This window comes from Hemiscyllium ocellatum, chromosome 5 (assembly GCF_020745735.1).
Source record: "Hemiscyllium ocellatum isolate sHemOce1 chromosome 5, sHemOce1.pat.X.cur, whole genome shotgun sequence".
NCBI lineage: Eukaryota > Metazoa > Chordata > Chondrichthyes > Orectolobiformes > Hemiscylliidae > Hemiscyllium > Hemiscyllium ocellatum.
Window position 1 is genome coordinate 127,993,239 of NC_083405.1, and position 21,480 is coordinate 128,014,718.

Here is a 21,480-nt window from a genome sequence, read left to right on the forward strand (position 1 = left end):
CCACTGTGCCACCGTTAAAGTGTGGAGACAAGCATAAAAACATGAGGAACTGGACTTCAAGTCAGGTTTTAAGCAATTATGTTTTTCTCAGCTCATTGCATAATGCATGAACAGATAAAACACCATTTTGCACATGCAGTAAATTCTGAAGCCCATTGGAATTAGATTAGATTAGACTTACAGTGTGGAAACAGGCCCTTCGGCCCAACAAGTCCACACCGACCCACCGAAGCGCAACCCACCCATACCCCTACATTTACCCCTACCTAACACTACTGGCAATTTAGCATGGCCAATTCACCTGACCCGCACATCTTTGGACTGTGGGAGGAAACCGGAGCACCCGGAGGAAACCCACGCAGACACGGGGAGAACGTGCAAACTCCACACAGTCAGTCGCCTGAGTCGGGAATTGAACCCGGGTCTCAGGCGCTATGAGGCAGCAGTGCTAACCACTGTGCCACCGTGCTGCCCACCAATCTTCCAGATTCCAACATCTTGGTGCCATATTTAAGTGGCATCCAGGCAGCACTTGACTTTCTGCAACTCAAGAGACCCTAGCTCCAATGCAAGAGGTTGAATGATCTGCTACACTCTGCAGGGTATGTACTACTGTTAACTCAAGCTTCATGCTCCCAGTGAGAGTTTGCATTGTAAGGTTTCCACTGGCTGCCCCAATTGGGCAGACTTATTCATTAGTTTGGGCTTCATAGAACACTATAACCAGTCAGACAATCTATGTGCGAGACTTATGAGCCAATCAACAGGAAGAGGCTTCAACACTAACACTATCCATCTGTAAATGCTATTGTTATGAAGGAGCTGAAAATGTGTTGCTGGAAAGGTGCAGCAGGTCAGGCAGCATCCAAGGAGCAGGAGAATCGACGTTTCGGGCATGAGCCCTTCTTCAAGGGCTGAATGAGGAAAGTGTGTCTAGCAGGCTAAGATAAAAGGTTGGGAGGTGGGACTTGGAGGAGGGGCGTTGGAAATGCGATACGTGGAAGGAGGTCAAGGTGAGGGTGATAGGCCGGAGAGGGGGTGGGGACAGAGAGGTCAGGAAGAAGATTGCAGGTTAGGAAGGCGGTGCTGAGTTTGAGGGATTTGACTGAGACAAGGTGGGGGGAGGGGAAATGAGGCAACTGGAGAAATCTGAGTTCATACCTTGTGGTTGGAGGGTTCCTAGGCTGAAGATGAGGCGCTCTTCCTCCAGCCGTCATGTTGCTATGGTCTGGCGATGGAGGAGTCCAAGGACCTGCATGTCCTTGGTGGAGTGGGAAGGGGAGTTGAAGTGTTGAGCCATGGGGTGGTTGGGTTGGTTGGTCCGGGTGTCCCAGAGGTGTTCTCTGAAACGTTCCGCAAGTAGGCGGCCTGTCTCCCCAATATAGAGGAAGCCACATTGGGTGCAGCAGATGCAGTAAATGATGTGTGTGGAGTGATAGAAAGCTATTAAGTAAAATACATACCACCAGGGATATATTTCCCTCCCCTCCCCTATCAGCGTTCCGCAAAGACCACTCCCTTCGTGACTCCCTCGTCAGGTCCACACCCCCCACCAACCCAACCTCCACTCCCGGCACCTTCCCCTGCAACCGCAGGAAATGTAAAACTTGCGCCCACACCTCCTCCCTCACTTCCCTCCAAGGCCCCAAGGGATCCTTCCATATCCACCACAAGTTCACCTGTACCTCCACACACATCATCTATTGCAACCGCTGCACCCGATGTGGCCTCCTCTATATTGGGGAGATGGGCCGCTTACTTGCGGAACGCTTCAGAGAACACCTCTGGGACGCCCGGACCAACCAACCCAACCACCCCGTGGTCAACACTTTAACTCTCCCTCCCACTCCACCGAGGACATGCAGGTCCTTGGACTCCTCCACCGGCAGAACATAACAACACGACGGCTGGAGGAGGAGCGCCTCATCTTCCGCCTGGGAACCCTCCAACCACAAGGAATGAACTCAGATTTCTCCAGTTTCCTCATTTTCCCTCCCCCCACCTTGTCTCAGTCGGTTCCCTCAACTCAGCACCGCCCTCCTAACCTGCAATCTTCTTCCTGACCTCTCCGCCCCCACCCCACTCCGGCCTATCACCCTCACCTTGACCTCCTTCCACCTATCACATCTCCATCGCCCCTCCCCCAAGTCCCTCCTCCCTACCTTTTATCTTAGCCTGCTTGGCACACTCTCCTCATTCCTGATGAAGGGCTTATGCCCGAAACGTCGAATTTCCTATTCCTTGGATGCTGCCTAACCTGCTGTGCTTTAACCAGCAACACATTTTCAGCTGTGATCTCCAGCATCTGCAGACCTCATTTTTTACCTTAAGCCGACTAATGTCCCTTGAAATGAGTAGTTTGCTAGCCCTTCTCAGAGGGGAATTATCAATCAACTACATTACTATGGGTCTGGAGTCACATATAAAGCAAATGAATATTTACAACTTGATGAAATTCATGATGATCTCTATTATTGACTAGTTTTATATTCATGTATATTAAGTGAATTGGATTTCCACCAGCCGCTGTGACAGTTTTTGAACCCATGTCCACACAACATTAGTCTGGGCCTTCAGATTACTAGTTCAGTGGTATTACCACTGTACCATCATCTGATGCTGTCATACAGCATTAAGAAATTAATTTTTTTGATTGGAAATCATGATTCAGAAAATCCTCTTGGATAAAAATATCAAGCGAAATTTACCACTCTGCCAGCTGAGGCACGAGCTAAAGAGACAAAAACAATTTATTTCACATCTGTTCTTGATACCCATCTCTGAACAAACATAACAACTGGTTGCTATTTAATGCTACACATAATACGATACAACATTTTTCAAAGTGTACAAAAAAACTGCACAAAATCATAATGTGTAAGACAAACAAATTAAAAATTTAACAGGCATGTAAACTTGTTACAGATTAATTGTGTTTAGAATTTACTGATGTAAACATATAAGCACAACTGTAAATGACAAACAAGTTTAAAAATGTAACCCAGCTTAATAACATAATAAAATGCAATCCAAGAGACAAGATTTTGCATTATAATTATTACATTTAACATATTTTGGGACTTAGGGTAATTCCACTTGTGTGATGCACACGAGGATGGTGACAGCTGAACCTAGGATAATATTCTAATAATAGGCATTCATTTTATAAATAATTTGCCAAAGAAAATGAAATAACATGCATCACTGGCTGCCTGTTTACTGGATGATTTTGGTGTACGTAATTGCAGACACACAGTTGCTGTTAGAACAAGAATTAAAATCACTTTTTGCTCTTGTTGAACAGTGTTTGGGGATCTCAGAATGTCAGAATGGGAAACCTATTTTCAGTCATTTGGAGTCATTTCTTAAGTGTTCAGCAGCGCAGGAAAGGATACAATTTTCCATTGTACATGAATCAGATCAAATAATGTCAAGAAGAAAAAGTATTATACTGAGCAAATAAGAGATAACAAATATTGAGTAGTAAGTTGTCCACATGAGTCATAAAGGAAATAGTGCATACACTTTGTAAATGTTCACTGAAATACCCAGTGTATTTAATTCATCTAATACTTTTAACATTTTCAGTCACTCGCTGAGTTTCTATGGACCAAAGCTGTTGAACTCCTACTGCAACTCCATTGGTGAAAACTATGACATTTTTGAAAAGAAAATATTCATCATATTGAACAGAAAGAAATTACTTATTTATTGCTGTGTGTGTTTTAAAGTTAATTTTTCATTATAAATGATTCATCTTATACCAAGCCAAGTAACAAAAATATTTCTCCAAAATAAATGACATCAAACCACAAAGATTGTTGAAGGTTGTGGTTTGATTTGCAATCTGTGAAAGTAAGCTGTTCTTAGCTGTTGCAGCAGTACGCCTACTATAAATGGTCAGAGTGCCAACTACAGTAGGTTGGTTTGATGAAGGAGAGGAGAAATCAGTGAAGATGCTGTTTATAAAACTTGTACAGCTTGGCTACATCGAAGGTTGATGTTTATTTCAGTAATTCACTGCATATGTGGTATGCTGTGAAGCATTCCTAAGAGTGATTGTAGAAATAAGTCCCTTTTTCATAATTACAATCCAGCATGACTCTGACAATACATGGACATCAGATGGCGAATGATTGGATTTGATTGTGATACTCCTTTTTACACAACAATGGAATCTTACTGAATCTGCTCACATATAAATTGCTGCCAATTCAATGAGCAGCAGTTGTCTTGATGGAATTAATACTACCTTATCTAGTCAGAATCTTTAAAAAGGATGGAGAGGAAACTGAAAGCAAATTGAAAAAAAAAATCCAGAAACTCATGGATTCAGGGGGAAAGGCATAAAGCAGAATTTCCACCTTCGCTCATCCAGGAAGATTGGCATATCCATTCAGCCAGCTCCTTCTAGAAAATCACAACTTTGTAAATTCTAGCAGTTTGCAAGACAGCTGAAAACAGTTGTGCTTCTCCAATCAATCCTTCAATCATTCTAATCATATCCATTATATTTCTCCAATATAACTAAAGTAATCTGAAGTGTGTCAAGTACAACAATTTTCTCTAAAAAACATTTAATTATTATTTAACATAATAATCACTTTCTCCTTATCTCTATATTTAGTAATTACATCTTTATTTAAATCTTCAAAGAATTATTACATACAACACCAGGTCTTCTGCTCACTTACTCCTTTATCATTGGACCATATTACTGATTTAGCCTAAATGAGTTCAACCATTTCACCAACATATGCAAGCCTGTGTCCTACAGAAGCCTGTACCATCTTCTTCATTGTGTGCTACAGATGTTTAAGCTTCAGAGAAACTTTGAGAAGGTTCGGCCTAAAATCATTCATGAATCAAAACTCCTTGGTATGGTTAAACAGTTCCACTGTCTAGTGTATACCTAGGGAGATTTGAAGGGTAAAGAAATAAAACATAATGAAACAAAAACATGATGTTGATTCCAAAGACAAACTGGTGTCAAAATATTCATCCTTCCAAAAATTCCTACAACCAAGCTAATGCCAAACATAGGAACATAGGGTCAGGACTACGCCTTTCAGCCTGTTAAACCTGCGCTGCCATTTGATACAATCATGGCTGATCAAATACATTAATGCCTCTTTTACCCATTCCATCCTCCTAACAATTATACCATTAGTAATCAGAATTCTATCTATCTCCACCTTACATATACTCAAAGATGAGCATCCATAACCTCTAGGATAGAGAATTCCAAAGGTTCATACAACACTGAGAAAACCAAAATTCAATTAACCTTTCATTATTACATAATATTAGATCTAAAACAGCAGCTCCTCCAGCAAGCCTCAACATAGGATGGCCTAGTGGCTCAGTGGTCAGAACTGCTACCTCACAGCACCAGGGACCCAGGCTTGATTCCTGCCTCGGGCAACCGCCTCTGTGAATTTTGCACATTCAGCCCATATCTGAACAGGTTTCCTTTGGGTGCGCGGGTTTTCTCCCACAGTCCAAAGATGTGCAGGTTAGGTGGATTGGCCATGGGAAATGCAGGGTTACAGGAATAGAGTAGGGCTTGGTCTGGGTGGGATGCTTATCAGAGGGATAATGTGACTCAATAGGTTGATTGGCCTGCTTCCACATTATCTGGATTCTGTGATTCTACTGCACTGAAGCACATGGCATTTTCTCTAACTCTACGTTTACTACACTTAAATTCCTGCTTTCTAATTTACTTCCTATTTGCCCAAAATCTGCTTTGAAGACCTCATTATTCTTCCTACAATTGTTGTTAGTAGAAACGTCAAAAATAGGAGGAGTAGGTCATTCGGCCCTTAAGTATGCTCCGCCATTCATTATGATCATGGCTGATCATCCTACTCAACAGCCTATTGTTATTGACCAGGCCAAAACCCCCAAAGTATTTTAAGAAGGTAGCCTAGACCCTAACTTTTTCTTATTTTAAAGGCAGATGGGAAGTGGGTGTTCCAGGTGTGATGCAACTGGTCAAACTACTCAGCTTTAAGCAAAACAATTTATTTAAACACTACAATTGAAACACGAACAAAAGAAAACAGAATTTAGAATAACTATTGAAAAACTTAACCAATCCGATACGGTAACTATTAATAATTAACTGTTGCAATACAGCAACATCCTTGGCAAAAAGGTAAATTCAAATACAGATTCTTACAAGGAGGAGGGAAGAACATCCGGAGAGAGATTTCAGAGAAAGTCAGAGGAATCCTTTACTGAAGCTTGCAACTCTTCTGGACTCCAACATCATTGTGACTGCTACAGCTAAAAGAAAAACTAGAATAACCTGAACTGGGAGTACTGGCCACTCTCCTTCCATTGTTAAACTGTTAAGCACCCTAGACTCTTCGGCATCTCTGCCTTTACGACCTCTCTTCAAAAAAATCCATGGACAAAATAACCTTTTTAAAGTGACAGCATCGTCACACAGTTCCTGCTTTCCCCTCACGTCCTTTGATCCCTTTAGCCCAAAGTGCTATATCCAATTCCTTCTTGAAACAATTAGCAATACAATACACTCAGGGACTCCTCCACTTCCTGCATCATTTTCTTAGACACCTGATAATCATCCATTCTCTCTCTCTCTGCCAGTACACTTCAATCTACTGTGTGACCACCTCCCTATATATGTTGTCAAAGTAGTCCTCTGCCTTATGGAGTCACAACAGTAACTCCAGCCACCGACCAAGTTCCAAATCTCTGAACTTTACCTTATAAAGCTGGGACACTTCCTATCAATATATTTAATTGTGACACATGGCACGTTCATGACTTCACATATTCCAAAGGAATCATTCTGTTTTACCTTTCTTAACCTCCATCCCATAACTCTAAAAACTATTTGCCAGTCAGAATAAATATGAGCTGCAATGAAAAGGTAACAAGATGTGAACACAAACTAACTACCCAACATTCACTTTGAAGACTGAAAACACTACCCAAACCTACTCACCAATCAGATGCTTTACCTGCACTTATAATGTCATGCTGCTGTTGACCGCTTCATCCATGCCACATTTCCTCTCCAACTTGCCTCTTGTTCGAGAGACTTTCTTATGGTAAGCCTTAATTGAAGCACCACTTTCTCCCTCTGCTCCAAGTCTTCACTTTGACCCAAATTCCCTGGTAGTCACTTTAACTCCAAGAACAAAGAAAAGATCAAAGAACATTTACAGCCCATGAACAGGCCCTTCGGCCTTCCAAGCCTGAGCTGATCCAAATCTACTGTCTAAATCTGTCGCCCAATTCCCAAGCATCTGTATCCCTCTGCTCCCCACCTACTCATGCATCTGTCCAGATGTATCTTAAATGAATCTAACATGCCTGCCTCTACCACTGCTGCTTGCAACGCATTCCAGACACCCACCACTATCTGTGTGAAGTACCTGCCGCGTGTATCCGCCTTAAATTTTTCACCTCTCACCTTGAAAGCATGACCTCTTGTTATTGAATCCTTCACCCTGGGGAAAAAGCTTATCTCTATCCACCCTATCTATATCCTTCACGATTTTGTAAACCTCAATCAGGTCCCCCCTCAATTTCAGTTTTTCTAATGAAAATAATCCTAACCCACTTAACCTCTCTTCATAGTTAGCACCTTCCACACCAGGCAACATCCTCATAAACCTTCTCTGTACCCTCTCCTAAGCATCCACATGCTTTTGGTAATGTGGTGACCAGAACTGTACATAGTATTCTAAATGCGGCCAAACCAATGTCTTATACAATTTTAACATGACTTGCCGGCTCTTGTACTCAATACCCCGTCCAATGAAAGCAAACATACTATATGCCTTCTTGACCACTCTATCCCCCTCTGCAGCAACCTTCAGGGTACAATGGGCCTGCACTCCCAGATCTCTCTGCCCATCAACTTTTCCCAAGGATCTTTCATTCATTGTATAATTCGCTCTAGAATTGCCTTGCCTAAATGCATCACCTCACATTTGTCTGGATTGGATTCCATCTGCCACTTCTCCACCAACTCTCCAGTCTATCTAAATCCTCCTGTCTTCTTTGACAGTCCCTTATGCTTTCTGCTACTCCACAAATCTTCATGTTATCTGCAAACTTGCTGATCATACCAATAGTGCCCTCTTCCAGATCATTTATGTATATCACAAACAACAGTGGCCCCAACACTGACCCCTGTGGAATACCATAGAGTCACAGTCATAGAGATGTATGGCTTTCTCCTATTGTTCAACGAGTTCTTTATCCACCTAGTTAGAACACCCTGCAAACCATGTGACTTCACTTTCGCTATTAGTTTACCACGAAGAACCTTATCAAACGCCTTATCAAATGTCCGTGTATATGACATCAACAGCCCTTCCTTCATCTAACAACTTGGCCACTTCTTCAAAGAACTCTATTAAGTCTGTAAGGCCCAATCTCCCCCACACAAAACCATGTTGCCTATCACTGATAAGCCCATTCTTTTCTAAATATAAATAGATCCTATCCCTCAGTACCTTCTCCAGCAACTTTCCCACCACTGACGTCAGACTCACTGGTTTGTAGTTACCCAGAATATCCCTACTATCCTTCTTCTATAGGTGACAACATGAGTAATTTTCCAGTCCTCCGGCACCTCACCTTTGTCACTCTGGCAAAGTCTTCCCCACTCTTTGACCATGTGGCTTATTCTGACCACGTGCTTTGAACAACCCCTTCTAATATGGAGAACTCTGATGAGTAATTTATTGTTCTTACCTTCCTGCTATAGCAATCAACACCTAATTCAGGCAACGAATTCTATGTGTTTGACTGAGAACTGCTTGTTTAAACAGGCTATTTTCATGTCCTTAAAATCAATTGGTTCTAGGTATGATTCTGACTTTTATTCTTTAATTAAACTTACAAAAGATTTATTAGTTGAATTCCCACTTTGACCCAAATTCGCAGTTATTCACTCTGTCAGTCTCGTTCTTGCAAAATCTCCCTCAGTCTGACCATGTGGCTTACTTTAATGCATTGTGCTTTGCCTTTCTTTTGATTTAACCTGAAAGGTTGAAAGAGGAACCATGATATTTGGGCAACCCAAGGTTCCAAAGATTTATGCCCAGGAGACAACAGTCCAGTTTCATAGTAGAACACTAACAAAACACAAGAAATAGCAATTATGAGTCACAAATCCAATTTCATTAGTATAGAAAATGGTTTTTGAGATATCTCTGGCAGCAGGAGAGACCAGTGTATCCATTAATCAGCTTGCACCCACCTCAAGTTGGCCTGTTTCCGATGAATAAAGTGCTTCCTGTTTGACAATGTCAAAAGCCTTTGTAAAGTTCGAAGGATGCCATGTACGGGGTAGGTTCTTTTCTCTGCACTTCTCCTGCTGCTGTCATGTGGTAAAAATCATGGCTGGAAGTCACAGTGAGATTCTGGGAAGAGTTCCTCAACCACAGGGAGGAGACAGTTGAGAAAGTCCTTACTGACGACTTTTACAATGGTTGACACCAGAGGGGATGCCTGCCTTGAAGAAGTTTTCCTCCTCTCTCTCTACAAGAATCTCAGGGAGTCCCTCTCTCACTGTGATCCCAGGTCATTTCCTCTGCCTTGAAGGATGAAGAGCTTTTGCCCAAAACGTCGATTTTACTTCTCCTCGGATGCTGCCTTAACTGCTGTGCTTTTCCAGCACCACTCTAATCTAGACACCAGAGGGAATCCCCCATTGTACCCGGACCTGTGAGTCCTCAAGCTTCCAAGCTTTAAAATGGTCAGAGAGCTCAGATGGACACAGCAAGTGCTTCAATTATATTGTAATGAAGGTGTTGTGTGTACTGTACCTTTAAGAGAGTATGAAAGCTGGCAAGGACTAACTGAAAGCACAGCATGTGCCGAAATATTTGAGAAAATGTAACATTTGGTTTTGAAACAAATAGCTGGAGCTGTGTTTCCATAGTACACAATAAATTTAAATTCAGCCAATCAGTTTACATTATGCCCTAAGAAACCAAACATCAATCGAATTTGAATTTTAATGTTTTGATGACATCAAACCAATGAGATGGTCCGATGTCTCGGCATATATAAACTCAGGTATTTTTAACAGTTGAGAAGGACAGCAGAGAAAGGCAAAGAGCAGTCAAGCATCAACCAACTACTCACAAATTAGCTTTCTGAAAGGTACCTGTCCATAAGAAATTTATGTAGCAGAAGACCGAAGAAAAACAACCCAGGAAAATCTACAGAGAAGAAGTAACACAGCTGGCTGGTTTTAAAATGTGTTTTTTTTTGTAAATCTTAATCGGGGCTTTTAATCCGACCAGTATTGTAGAATGGAAGGTAAAAGATAGGTTTAAGAGAAAGGAGTTGCAAATAGTTGTTGTCTAATATTCCCTTTTCGACTTAAAGAATAAAATTGTTAATTTAAATAGTGATATTTGAGATAGTTCTTTGCCGCTCGAAACTTCACAGATTACGGCGCAAGGTGAGCTTTTCTGTGTGTCTGGTTTAAATTAAGTTAAAATTCACACAACACCAGGTTATATCCCAACAGGTTTATTTGGAGGCACTACCTTTCAAAGAGCTGCTTCTTCATCAGGTCCAAATAAACTTGTCGGACTATCACCTGATGTTGTGTGATTTTTAGCTTTGTCCACCCTAGTCCAACACTCCTCCGAATCACAGTTTAAATTAGCAGAGGGGTTTACCCCGTGTCGTAACAATACCCTCAAGGCCTCATTGGTGAATTGCAGCATTCCTGCAAACACCTGAGAATCACTGTCCCAAGTCCATGCAAAGTGGAGTTGAAGCATCTGGGAAGGCATTGAGCACCTCAACACTTGACGTCAGAATAAAGCAGAAGACAAGAGAAAACAGAAAAACGAACGCGCTGCCACACCAACACCAACACCCTACCCATCCGTTCCTGCAATTAGCATCTGTCCCAAATGTAACAGAGCCTGCAGTAATCTGTAAGCCTGAGAGTGGCAGAGAGTCATCCTTGTCTACAAGGGAGGCCGACGATGATGATGATGAGTAAAGTGTTGACCCTCACAATCCTTCTGCTTCAATGAGCGCTTGTTGAAGTCCACGGCCTTTGCTCAATAAGTAGACTGAATCCATTTTACAGGCAAATAAGCAAAACAAATGGAAAGAAGGAAGATGCCAACTTATTGATTGACTAAGCCAAAACATCAGGGTCATTTGCCTAGGATTGACAGAGAACTTGCAGCTAGTCAATATCACATGCACCACAGACATGATCGATGAAATTTGATTGCCTGAATATGGACTCAGCTGTTCCAGAAAAAACTTGCTGAGAAAGCATCACTGGAAGAAAAACACCATGTGTTATTCTGACAGGGGAAAGAGTTGAGAGGAAGTCTGAGAGGAAGGCATTGGCTTTGCTGTAAAATATTTGCTACTCTTGATAAGGAACTCCCTCCTAATTGTTCAGAAGGTGTTCTCTGAATCCATTTCTCAATTCAATTAGAGCCAGTTCATGGGTATCTACATTCCAAACACTGTGCTCCATTACAAAGGTGGAAGAGCTGTTCCATTAGGAGCTTGACACTGCTAACAGCAGAATGCCTAATTCATAAATTTTTTACTGACTGGTGGATTTCAGTGCAAGAGTGTGTGTGGATCATGTGGCATGTTTCTCTGGCTTTGGACTTCATGGCTTGGAAAGGATAAGTGTCCCCAAGACAAAGACCACTCGATCTCTAATTACACACAGTTTTGGGTAACTAAAACCTTCCTTCAAAACAAGTGTCCTGGAGATATCTAAGATCAGAACAGCTAGATCTGATTATCCCCAGACATGACTGTGAATAGCACACTCAACATATATGCAGCCACTACAGCACTAATTGTGATACACTATGAATTGATTTGTACACCAGCATTAGGATGTAATTCTTGAATTTTTACATTCAAAGGAGAAATGCTGTCCAAGCAAAGGCGGTGTGAGCTGCCTTCTTAAACTGCTGCAGTCCATGGTGTACAAAGACAGCCACAGCTCTGTTAAGATGTAAGCTCCAGATTCTGAGGCGGCAACAATTTTAATAAAAATTCCAACTAGAAAGTATTTACAATGTGGCTGTACATTGTACTTGCTCTAAAACTTACGGGTACAGTGACCTAGCAGTTATGAAAGTGGACCAGCAAACCAAAAGTTGTGTTTAAATCCTACCATGGCATATTGTGAAAATTAATTCAATGCACCTGGTAATTTGTGATGTTAGCACCCGATAATGATGATTATATCTGAACTCCTGCTAAGAAAAAAAAAGCCCCAACTATTTAACTATTATGCTTCAGGGAAGGAAAACTTGCCACCTCTTTCTGCTTGTCTCAGGTGTCATACTGTTAGCCTCATTCCTTATGCTTTCCAGTCTAGGGCCAAGGAATAAATACTGGCTTTAACAGCATGCAATCAAATTCACAAACAATTTTTGTTTGTTAAACTCCAGCCTTATTTAGGCAATTCTGACTTCTTCTAGATGATCCTGAAGCTTCTTCCATTGCATGAATTTCTGTATTAATTCTTATACATAGCTTGTATCACCATTAGCTATGTGCAAAGATAAACAAAAACAAGAATTGACAGTTTACTGTTGACAAAGATTTTGCATGGTATTGTTCCATGAAGATAAAGAGCTTACAAAAATCAAAATGACATTTGGAAATTGAGAAATGAAACAATTTGCCGCATTATAATGCAAGCCTACTTACTTCTCAAACACACCAACGCATGTAAGATCTCAGAATATTTTCTTAAAAGCAACACTGCCAAATATCACAGTTATCAAGCCACTCATATGTTTAAAGATTACTGAAAATATTACTGCATGATTTATGTGGCACCTAGATAAGGTGTAAAATATCAGTTAAAAATACAACTTACCTTCCCACAGTTTAAAAAATGAAATAACGCTGATTAGTTGCAGATTTGTCTTTCAAAGCATTTCACTGGCTATGGAACTTTCTAGCTTGCACTGGACCTTAAACAAATAGAAACAATACAGTATTATTGGACATTGCCAAGACATCCACTCACCACCAAGTACAATAGAATATACTTGAATTCTGGATCTGCGCAATGGTCACATTGTTCTACTGAGGAATCTATAACACAGAACATTCTCCTGAATTGGAGGCTTTGTTCCAATTCCATTGAAAAAAAGTCATTTAAGGCATTGTCCAACATCACATGAACACAGCATAAAATTGGACATGAACCACATGATGCTTTAAAATTCAAATATAGAACAAACCAAAACATTTTTAAAGAAAACATAGAAATAATTGGCTTTATTTCTATCAATACTAACAATCAATGAAATCCAATAAAATGAACCACAAATTGAAGACTTTTGATTTGAAACAGTGACAGAAATGATATATAAAAGGATAATACAGAATTGCAATAACACAAATATAGTTTTACATACAGAATAAGATGTGCACCGATGGAGGGTTGTCAAAAACAAACTTATGCTATAAATTCATGCCAATTCTCTATTCAAAAATGAGATAACAAGAGTTTGGAGGCACTATGTTCCTGTTAATGTGAAGGGCAAGTCCAGTCAGTGTAAGGAATACTGAATTACTAGAGAAATGGAGGCTCTGGTCAAGAAAAAGGAGGCAGACATCAGGTATAGACAGCTGGGATAAAGTGAATCCCTAGCGGTGTATAAAGGAACCTCAATTATCCGAATATCAGATTATCCAAGGAGATCCCGAAGACCCGGAAGAAACATTACATCAAAAACGTGTTTCCAACATTGATCGCATCTTTTGTTTGCAATGATTAAAAGTGAACTCCATCTTCCTGAAATGCTGGCGAGAACAGTCCTAAACTGATGGGAGCCCAGGTACAGTCTCCAAATGAGTCTCCACTGACCTCCTGTCCTCCCTCTCTCTCTTCTCCACCCAACACTTACCCTGGAGTTTTACACAGGTGTGTACTCTAAACCCCCCAATCCCAGATAATCTGTCCAACATTGTCCTGTACAGGGCAAAGGTGGAACCTGTCAAAAAGTTGCAGTCAAAAGTTGGTGTGTGTGTGCGTGCACATTTGTGCATTATTTGGAGACTCACTTCCCCAAAAGGCAGTGGTGGTGGCGGCGGCAGCAGCAGACTTGCTGTCGGTGTCCAGTCTGGATGCCTGGAAAGGGGGCGGGGATGGATGGGAGGCAGATGGGGGGAGCGTTGTTGGACGGCGTTGGGGGTGGGGATGATGTTGGACGAGTTTGGGGGGTGGTGAGAAAGAGAGTGCAGAGGGGTGATGTTGGATGAGATTGGGAGGGTGGGTGGGGGGCATTGTTGAGCGGGTTTGGGGGCAGGCAGGGAAGCAGTATTAGACGGGGTTGGGGAAGAAGAGTGGGTGGTGATGGGCAGGGCTCGCACACAGTGTGCTGCTGCCTTGTCTCCTGAACTGGGAGCAGTTCTACCAGAAAATTCCAAGCCCCATTATTTGGTTAATCGATTCAATCCATTATCCGAATGAAATAGTGCCCGCCCATCTCATTCGGATAATCGAGGTTCCTCTGTATAAGGGTAACAGGAGTATACTTAAGAAAGAACTCAGGAGGGCAAAAATGGGACATGAGATGGCTTTGGCAAATAGGTTTAAGGAGAATCCAAAGAAATTCTACAAATATATTAAGGACAAAAGAGTAACTAGAGATAGAATAGAGCTCCTTAAAGATCAATAAGGCTGTCTATGTACAGAACTACAGGAAATGGCTGAGATAATAAACAGATAGTTCGCGATAATATTTACTGTGGAGAAGAACATGGAAGCAAGGAAACTTGGGGAAATAAATAATGGTGTCTTGAAAAGAGCCCATTTTATAGAAAAGGAGGTGCTAGACGCAGACAGGTAGATAAATTCCCAGGACCTGATCAGGTGTATCCCAAACGCTGCTGCAAATGTGTTGCTGGTCAAAGCACAGCAGGTTAGGCAGCATCTCAGGAATAGAGAATTCGACGTTTCGAGCATAAGCCCTTCATCAGGAATAAGAGAGAGAGAGCCAAGCCGGCTGAGATAAAAGGTAGGGAGGAGGGACTAGGGGGAGGGGCGATGGAGGTGGGATAGGTGGAAGGAGGTCAAGGTGAGGGTGATAGGCCGGAGTGGGGTGGGGGCGGAGAGGTCAGGAAGAGGATTGCAGGTTAGGAGGGCGGTGCTGAGTTGAGGGAACCGACTGAGACAAGGTGGGGGGAGGGGAAATGAGGAAGCTGGAGAAATCTGAATTCATACCTTGTGGTTGGAGGGTTCCCAGGCGGAAGATGAGGCGCTCCTCCTCCAGCCGTCGTGTAGTTGTGTTCTGCCGGTGGAGGAGTCCAAGGACCTGCATGTCCTCGGTGGAGTGGGAGGGGGAGTTAAAGTGTTGAGCCACGGGGTGATTGGGTTGGTTGGTTCGGGCGGCCCAGAGGTGTTCTCTGAAGCGTTCCGCAAGTAAGCGGCCTGTCTCACCAATATAGAGGAGGCCACATCGGGTGCAGCGGATGCAATAGATGATGTGTGTGGAGGTACAGGTGAACTTGTGGCGGATATGGAAGGATCCCTTGGGGCCTTGGAGGGAAGTGAGTGTGGAGGTGTGGGCGCAAGTTTTACATTTCCTGCGGTTGCAGGGGAAGGTGCCGGGGGTGGAGGTTGGGTTGGTGGGGGGTGTGGATCTGACAAGGGAGTCACGAAGGGAGTGGTCTGACAAGGGAGTCACGAAGGGACTCCTAGTCCCTCCTCCCTACCTTTTATCTCAGCCGGCTTGGCTCTCTCTCTCTTATTCCTGATGAAGGGCTTATGCTCGAAACGTCGAATTCTCTATTCCTGAGATGCTGCCTAACCTGCTGTGCTTTGACCAGCAACACATTTGCAGCCCGCCTGGGAACCCTCCAACCACAAGGTATGAATTCAGATTTCTCCAGCTTCCTCATTTCCCCTCCCCCCACCTTGTCTCAGTCGGTTCCCTCAACTCAGCACCGCCCTCCTAACCTGCAATCCTCTTCCTGACCTCTCCGCCCCCACCCCACTCCGGCCTATCACCCTCACCTTGACCTCCTTCCACCTATCCCACCTCCATCGCCCCTCCCCCTAGTCCCTCCTCCCTACCTTTTATCTCAGCCGGCTTGGCTCTCTCTCTCTCTTATTCCTGATGAAGGGCTTATGCTCGAAACGTCGAATTCTCTATTCCTGAGATGCTGCCTAACCTGCTGTGCTTTGACCAGCAACACATTTGCAGCTGTGATCTCCAGCATCTGCAGACCTCATTTTTTACCAGGTGTATCCCAAAAACTTGTAGGAAGCTCAGGAAGAGACTGCTGGATGATTTATTGAGATATCTATATTGACAGCCACATTTGAGATGCCGAAAGACAGAGGGTGACTAAAAAAGCTGGTAAGGAAAAGCCAGGGAGCTGTAAACCAGTGAGCCTGACATCAGTAGTGGGTAAGTTCTTGGAGTGGATTCTGAGGGACAGGATTTACATGCATCTGAAAAGGCAAGGACTGACTAGAGATAGTCAACATGACTTTGCGCATAGAAAATAGTGTCGCACTAACTTGACTGAGGTGTTTTTTTGAAGCTGTGACAAAGAAGATTGATGAAGGCAGAACAACTTCAGAAAGATATTCGACAAGGTTCTGCATGTACACTGCTTAGCAAGGTTAGATCACATGGAATCCAGGGAGAGCTAGCCAACTGAATTACAAAATTAGCTTGAAGGTAGGAGACAGAAGGTGGTTGTAGAGGCTTGTTTTTTGGATTGAAGGCCTGTGACCAGTAGTGTACCACAAGGATCAGTGCTGGGTCCACTGCTTTCTGTCATTTATATAAACAATTTGGATGTGAATATCGTTACTGTTATTGTTATAGCTAGTAAGTGCAGATGAAACCAAAATCAATCATATAACGGATGGTGATGAAGGCTGTCTCAGAGTACAATGGAATCTTGATCATATGGGCCAAGGAATAGCAGATGAAGTTTAATTTAGATAAATATGAAGTGTTGCATTTTGGTAAGGTAAATCACAGCAGGACTTAAACACTTAATGGTACAGCCCTTGTGAGTGTTGCCGAACAAAGAGACTATGGTGTAGTGCACAATTGCTCGAAAATGGCATTGCAGGTAGACAGGGCAGTGAAGGCGAGGTTGGTATACTTGCCTTCACTGGTCAGTGTATTGAGTATAGGAGTTGGGACATCATGATATAGCTTTACAGGCCATTGATGAGGACAGTTTTAGAATGGATGGATGTTATCGACATGGATTTTAGCAAAGCTTTTGACAAGCTCCCTCATGTTGGGCTTATCCAGAACATTTCAATGCATGGAACCCACAGTGACTTGGTCGTGTGGATTCAGAATTGACGTGCCCATAGAAGGTAGAGGGTATGATGGAAGGTTATTTTTAGGGCTGGAGGTCTGTGACTAGTGGTGTTTACAGGGATCCATAATGGGTCTTCTGCTTGTGACATATATAAATGACTTGGATAAAAACATACATGGGGGAGTTAGTTTGCTGATGATGCAAAGCTCGGTGAAGCAGTGGATAGTTTAGAAGGTTATCAAAGGATACAACAAGATGTGGATCAGTTTCAATTATATACAGAGAAATAGCAGATAGTTTATTCTGGGTAAGCGTGTGATGTTGTACTTTGGGAGAACAAATAGAGTCATTGAGATCGAACAGATATCCCAACCCAATCTAGTCCCACCTGCCAGAAATTGGCCCATATCCCTCCAAACCCTTCTTATTCATATACCCATTCAAACACTTTTTAAAATGTTGCAATTGTACCAGCCTAAACCACTCCCTCTGGCAGCTCATTCCATACACATACCACCTTCTGTGTGAAAAATTTGCCCCGTAGGTGTATTTTATATCTTTCCCCTCTCACCCTCTCATTCTGGACTTTGCCTATTTACCCTATCCATGCCCCTCATAATTTTGTATTTTAAGGAAAAGTATACAGTTAATGGCAGGACCTTGAGCAGGATTGATGTACAGAAGGATCTTGGGATTCAAGTCTATACCTCCCTGAAAGTGGCCATGCAAGGTCATAGGGTGGTCAAGGTCACATATAGCATCCTTGCCATTGTTGGTTGGGGAACTGAGTACAAGAGTCAGGATATCATGGACTGTATATGCTGGAAGCTAGAGTCAATAGATGCGAAGCTAGAAAAGCAGAGCAGGTCAGACAGCATTCAAGGAGTAGGAAGGTCAATGTTTTGGCCTGAAACCCTTTGTCATGACTAGGGTGGGGTGGGGTGGGGGAGCCCAGAAGTAAACAGAAGGAGGGATGGAGTTGGGGGTGGGGGTGGCGGGATGGTGATAGGTGGATGCAGGTAAGATGTTATTGTGACTGATCAGTGGGAAGGGTGGAGCAGATAGGTGATTAGGAAGATGGGTCAGATTAGGTTAGGTCAGGTCACAGAGGTGAGGAAGAGAGGGAGGGCTGGACATGGGATGACGATGGGGATGGGGATGGAGGGATTTTGAAGCTGGTGAAGTCAATATTGAGGCCATCAGGCTGTAGGCTGTCTAGACATAATATCAGGTGTTGGTCTCACTCTGACAGTGGGGGAAGCCAAGGATGGACATGTCGCCAAGGGATTGGAAAGGGGACCTAAAATGGATGGCAACTGGGAAATCGGGTTGGTTGATGCGTGCAGAGAGCAAATTGGTTTCTGAGTCTGTGTTTGGTCTCCCTGATAAAGAGGAGACCATATTGGAAGCAACAAATACATCAAGTTGGATGAAGTGCAGGTAAATGTCTGCCAGATCTGTAAGTGTTGTTTAGGGCCTTGAAGGGAAATGAGAGGGGAGGTGTAGCCCTCTTACAGTTGCAGAGAAAGGTACTGGTATGGTGGAGAAAATAGTGGGGAATGTAGTGTTGACAAAGGAGTTGTGGAATGAACGGTCCCAGAGGAAAGCAGACAGGAGTGGGGAAGGAAATATCTTTTTGGTGGTGGGGTCGGATTGTAGGTAGTGCAAATGGCAGAGGATAATGCACTGGATTTGGAGAATGATGGTGTGGCCCATGAGAACTAAGGGGACTCTATCCTTATTGTTGTTGGAAGGAGGAGCTTGAGGACAGAAGTGTGGGAAATGAGGGGATGCGGTTGAGAGTATCCTTTAATTACTGAGTGGAAACTACAGTCCCTAAAGTAGGAAGTTATCTGGGATGTCCTGAAGTAGAACACCTCATCCTGGGAGCAGATGTGGTGGAGGCAGAGGAATTGAGAGTATGAGATAGCATTTTCACGAGAGGTTGGGTGAGAAGTGGTGCACTTAAGGGGAGTCAGTGGGTTTGAAATGGCTGTCAGTGGTGAGTCGGTTTCCGGAGATGAAGATAGAGAGATCCAGGAAAGGGGGGTGGTGGTGTCAGAAATGGTCCAGTGAATTTGAGGGCAGGGTGGACAGTGTTGGTGAAATTGACGAACAATTTGAGCTCCTTGCTGGAACACGAGGCAGCACCGATGTAGTCATCAATATAGCAGAGAAAGTAGCGAGGGATGGTGCTGATGTAATTGTAGAAGAGGGACTGTTCCACGAATCCTACAAAGAGGCAGCCATAGTTTGGACCCATGGCCACCCCTTTGATTTGTAGGAAGTGGCAGGAATCAAAGGAAAAATTATTGAGGATGAGAACCAGTTCTGCCAAGTGAATGAGTGTGTCAGTGGAGGCAGACTGTCAGGATGGCATGTTACAGCTTTAAGAGACTTTGGTTAGTTAGAACAATTCTTCTTTCTTTTATGCGTACTTTAACAACAGAATATGTTTTGCTTAAAGCCTTTCCTTCACAAAGGAAAATCGCTCCAAAAGCTTGTGATTTCAAATAAACCTATTGGATTACAACCTGCTGTCATGTGACTTCTGACTTTGTCTACCCCAATCCAAGTCCAGCAACTCCACATCATTGCTTAAAACCATGTAGTATAACCAATAAAATTACATCTGGAACACCGCACCTTACACTTGCCTTTAAATAACATAAAGGTTAAGGTCTAGGCTATCTCCTTGACGTATTTGAAGGGGGTTTGGACTAGTCCATAACAAACTAGGGACTTGCCTGGAATCAAAATCTCTAATTCCAAGTTGGGTTTAGAATTATCAGACTCAAAGATAGTGAGTGGTGGATGTTTCCTTTGTGGATGTTTCACTGGAGTTGAATTGGCTGGAGCAGCGTCAGCGGTGACTCCTGGCATGCAGACCCAATGCATGGACTCCTGGAATGATGGCAGTGTGTCGACTTCAGCAATAGCAAAGCAGGGACTCTTGGCTGTGATAGACCTGCAGCATTGACTCTTTTGGTGGCAGCAAGTCACCAACTGCCGTTGGTGCCTGGAGGTGAGACTCCAGGCTGCAGTAGGCCAGGAACGGGGATCTAGCAGAAGTCCTGGAGCAGTTTTTGGGACCCCAGCCAAAAAAGATGAACTCTTTTAGCACATTTTTTAAAATATTTTGTACCTCAAAATGGTGCTAGATTGTGGTGACACAGAACTTTTCGCTGCATTTCCTTAGATATATGTGACAATAAATGATTCACTGATTCTTTTATTGGTTTTTTTTGGGATGTTGCATTCAATTGGTTTAAATATTGTGTGCATTGTGTAAGAATGGCTCTTTCAGTAGCTACAAGTTTCCTGGGGGTGGAAAAATTCATTTAATGTATATTACAGAAATTGAGTAAGGCAAATCTTTCAGAATTGGCAAGCAAGCTGAAGGTGGTACTGCCTATGTCTTTGAGGAAAGAGGAGATAATTGGAACACTAGCTACATGTTCTTCTCCAAGCCATGCATTATTCCGACTTAGAAAAGCAATAAACATGTTTCCACTGTTAGGTGAAAATCCTGAAAGTTCCTTTCCAGTAGTACTGCGGATATACACTTCATGGACAGCAACAGTTGAAGGAGGCAACTCCCAACATCCTCCTCAAGGTGAGGGACGGACAAAGAAAAGTTGCCCTGGATAACAGTGCTTTCATTCGACAATAGGGAGAAGTCTTTATAGGGAAAAATGTGTGATAGATGTCAGGACTATTTCTGAAACAATGCTGCCTCTAGAAGGAAAACATTGGAAAATCTGCTTATCATGGGGATAACCTGTTTATTGCCTGACAACTATATTGCTTGGACTATTAGCAGTTACAGTGATGGGAATGGAGGTGGGATCTGAAGTAAAAGCCCAGTCTTAAACATTCCATAAAGCCATTACTGATGCCTGATAACACCTTATATTGATTACTGACATCACCACTTTACTGATGCAATTGCATGAACATGAACCAGTAAAGGTTGAACCTGGGGCAACACTGTAGCCTGATTGGTATACCCAATGCTCTCCTTGAGGCAGTGAGGGAAAGACAATGGTACGGTTTCTGGAGGAAGTGCCATGCCGTTAAACTCAAAGATATCTGAACACATTAGCAGATGGAGTGTGATCAGGACAATCTGGGTACAGTGCAGAAAAACATTCAATCATTTTACAT

At 42.9% G+C, this 21,480-nt stretch overlaps 1 protein-coding gene across 1 annotated transcript in view; it reads right to left on the reverse strand.

Moving 5' to 3' along the window:
- The window catches only part of gjc2 (gap junction protein gamma 2), a 191,775-nt gene that overhangs the window by 150,997 nt on the left and 19,298 nt on the right, over nucleotides 1-21,480 (reverse strand). Inside the window, exon 2 of the mRNA XM_060825172.1 lies at nucleotides 12,887-12,983. The gene's annotated coding sequence lies outside the window, so the exon portion shown is untranslated. The remainder of the gene's footprint in view (nucleotides 1-12,886; nucleotides 12,984-21,480) is intronic.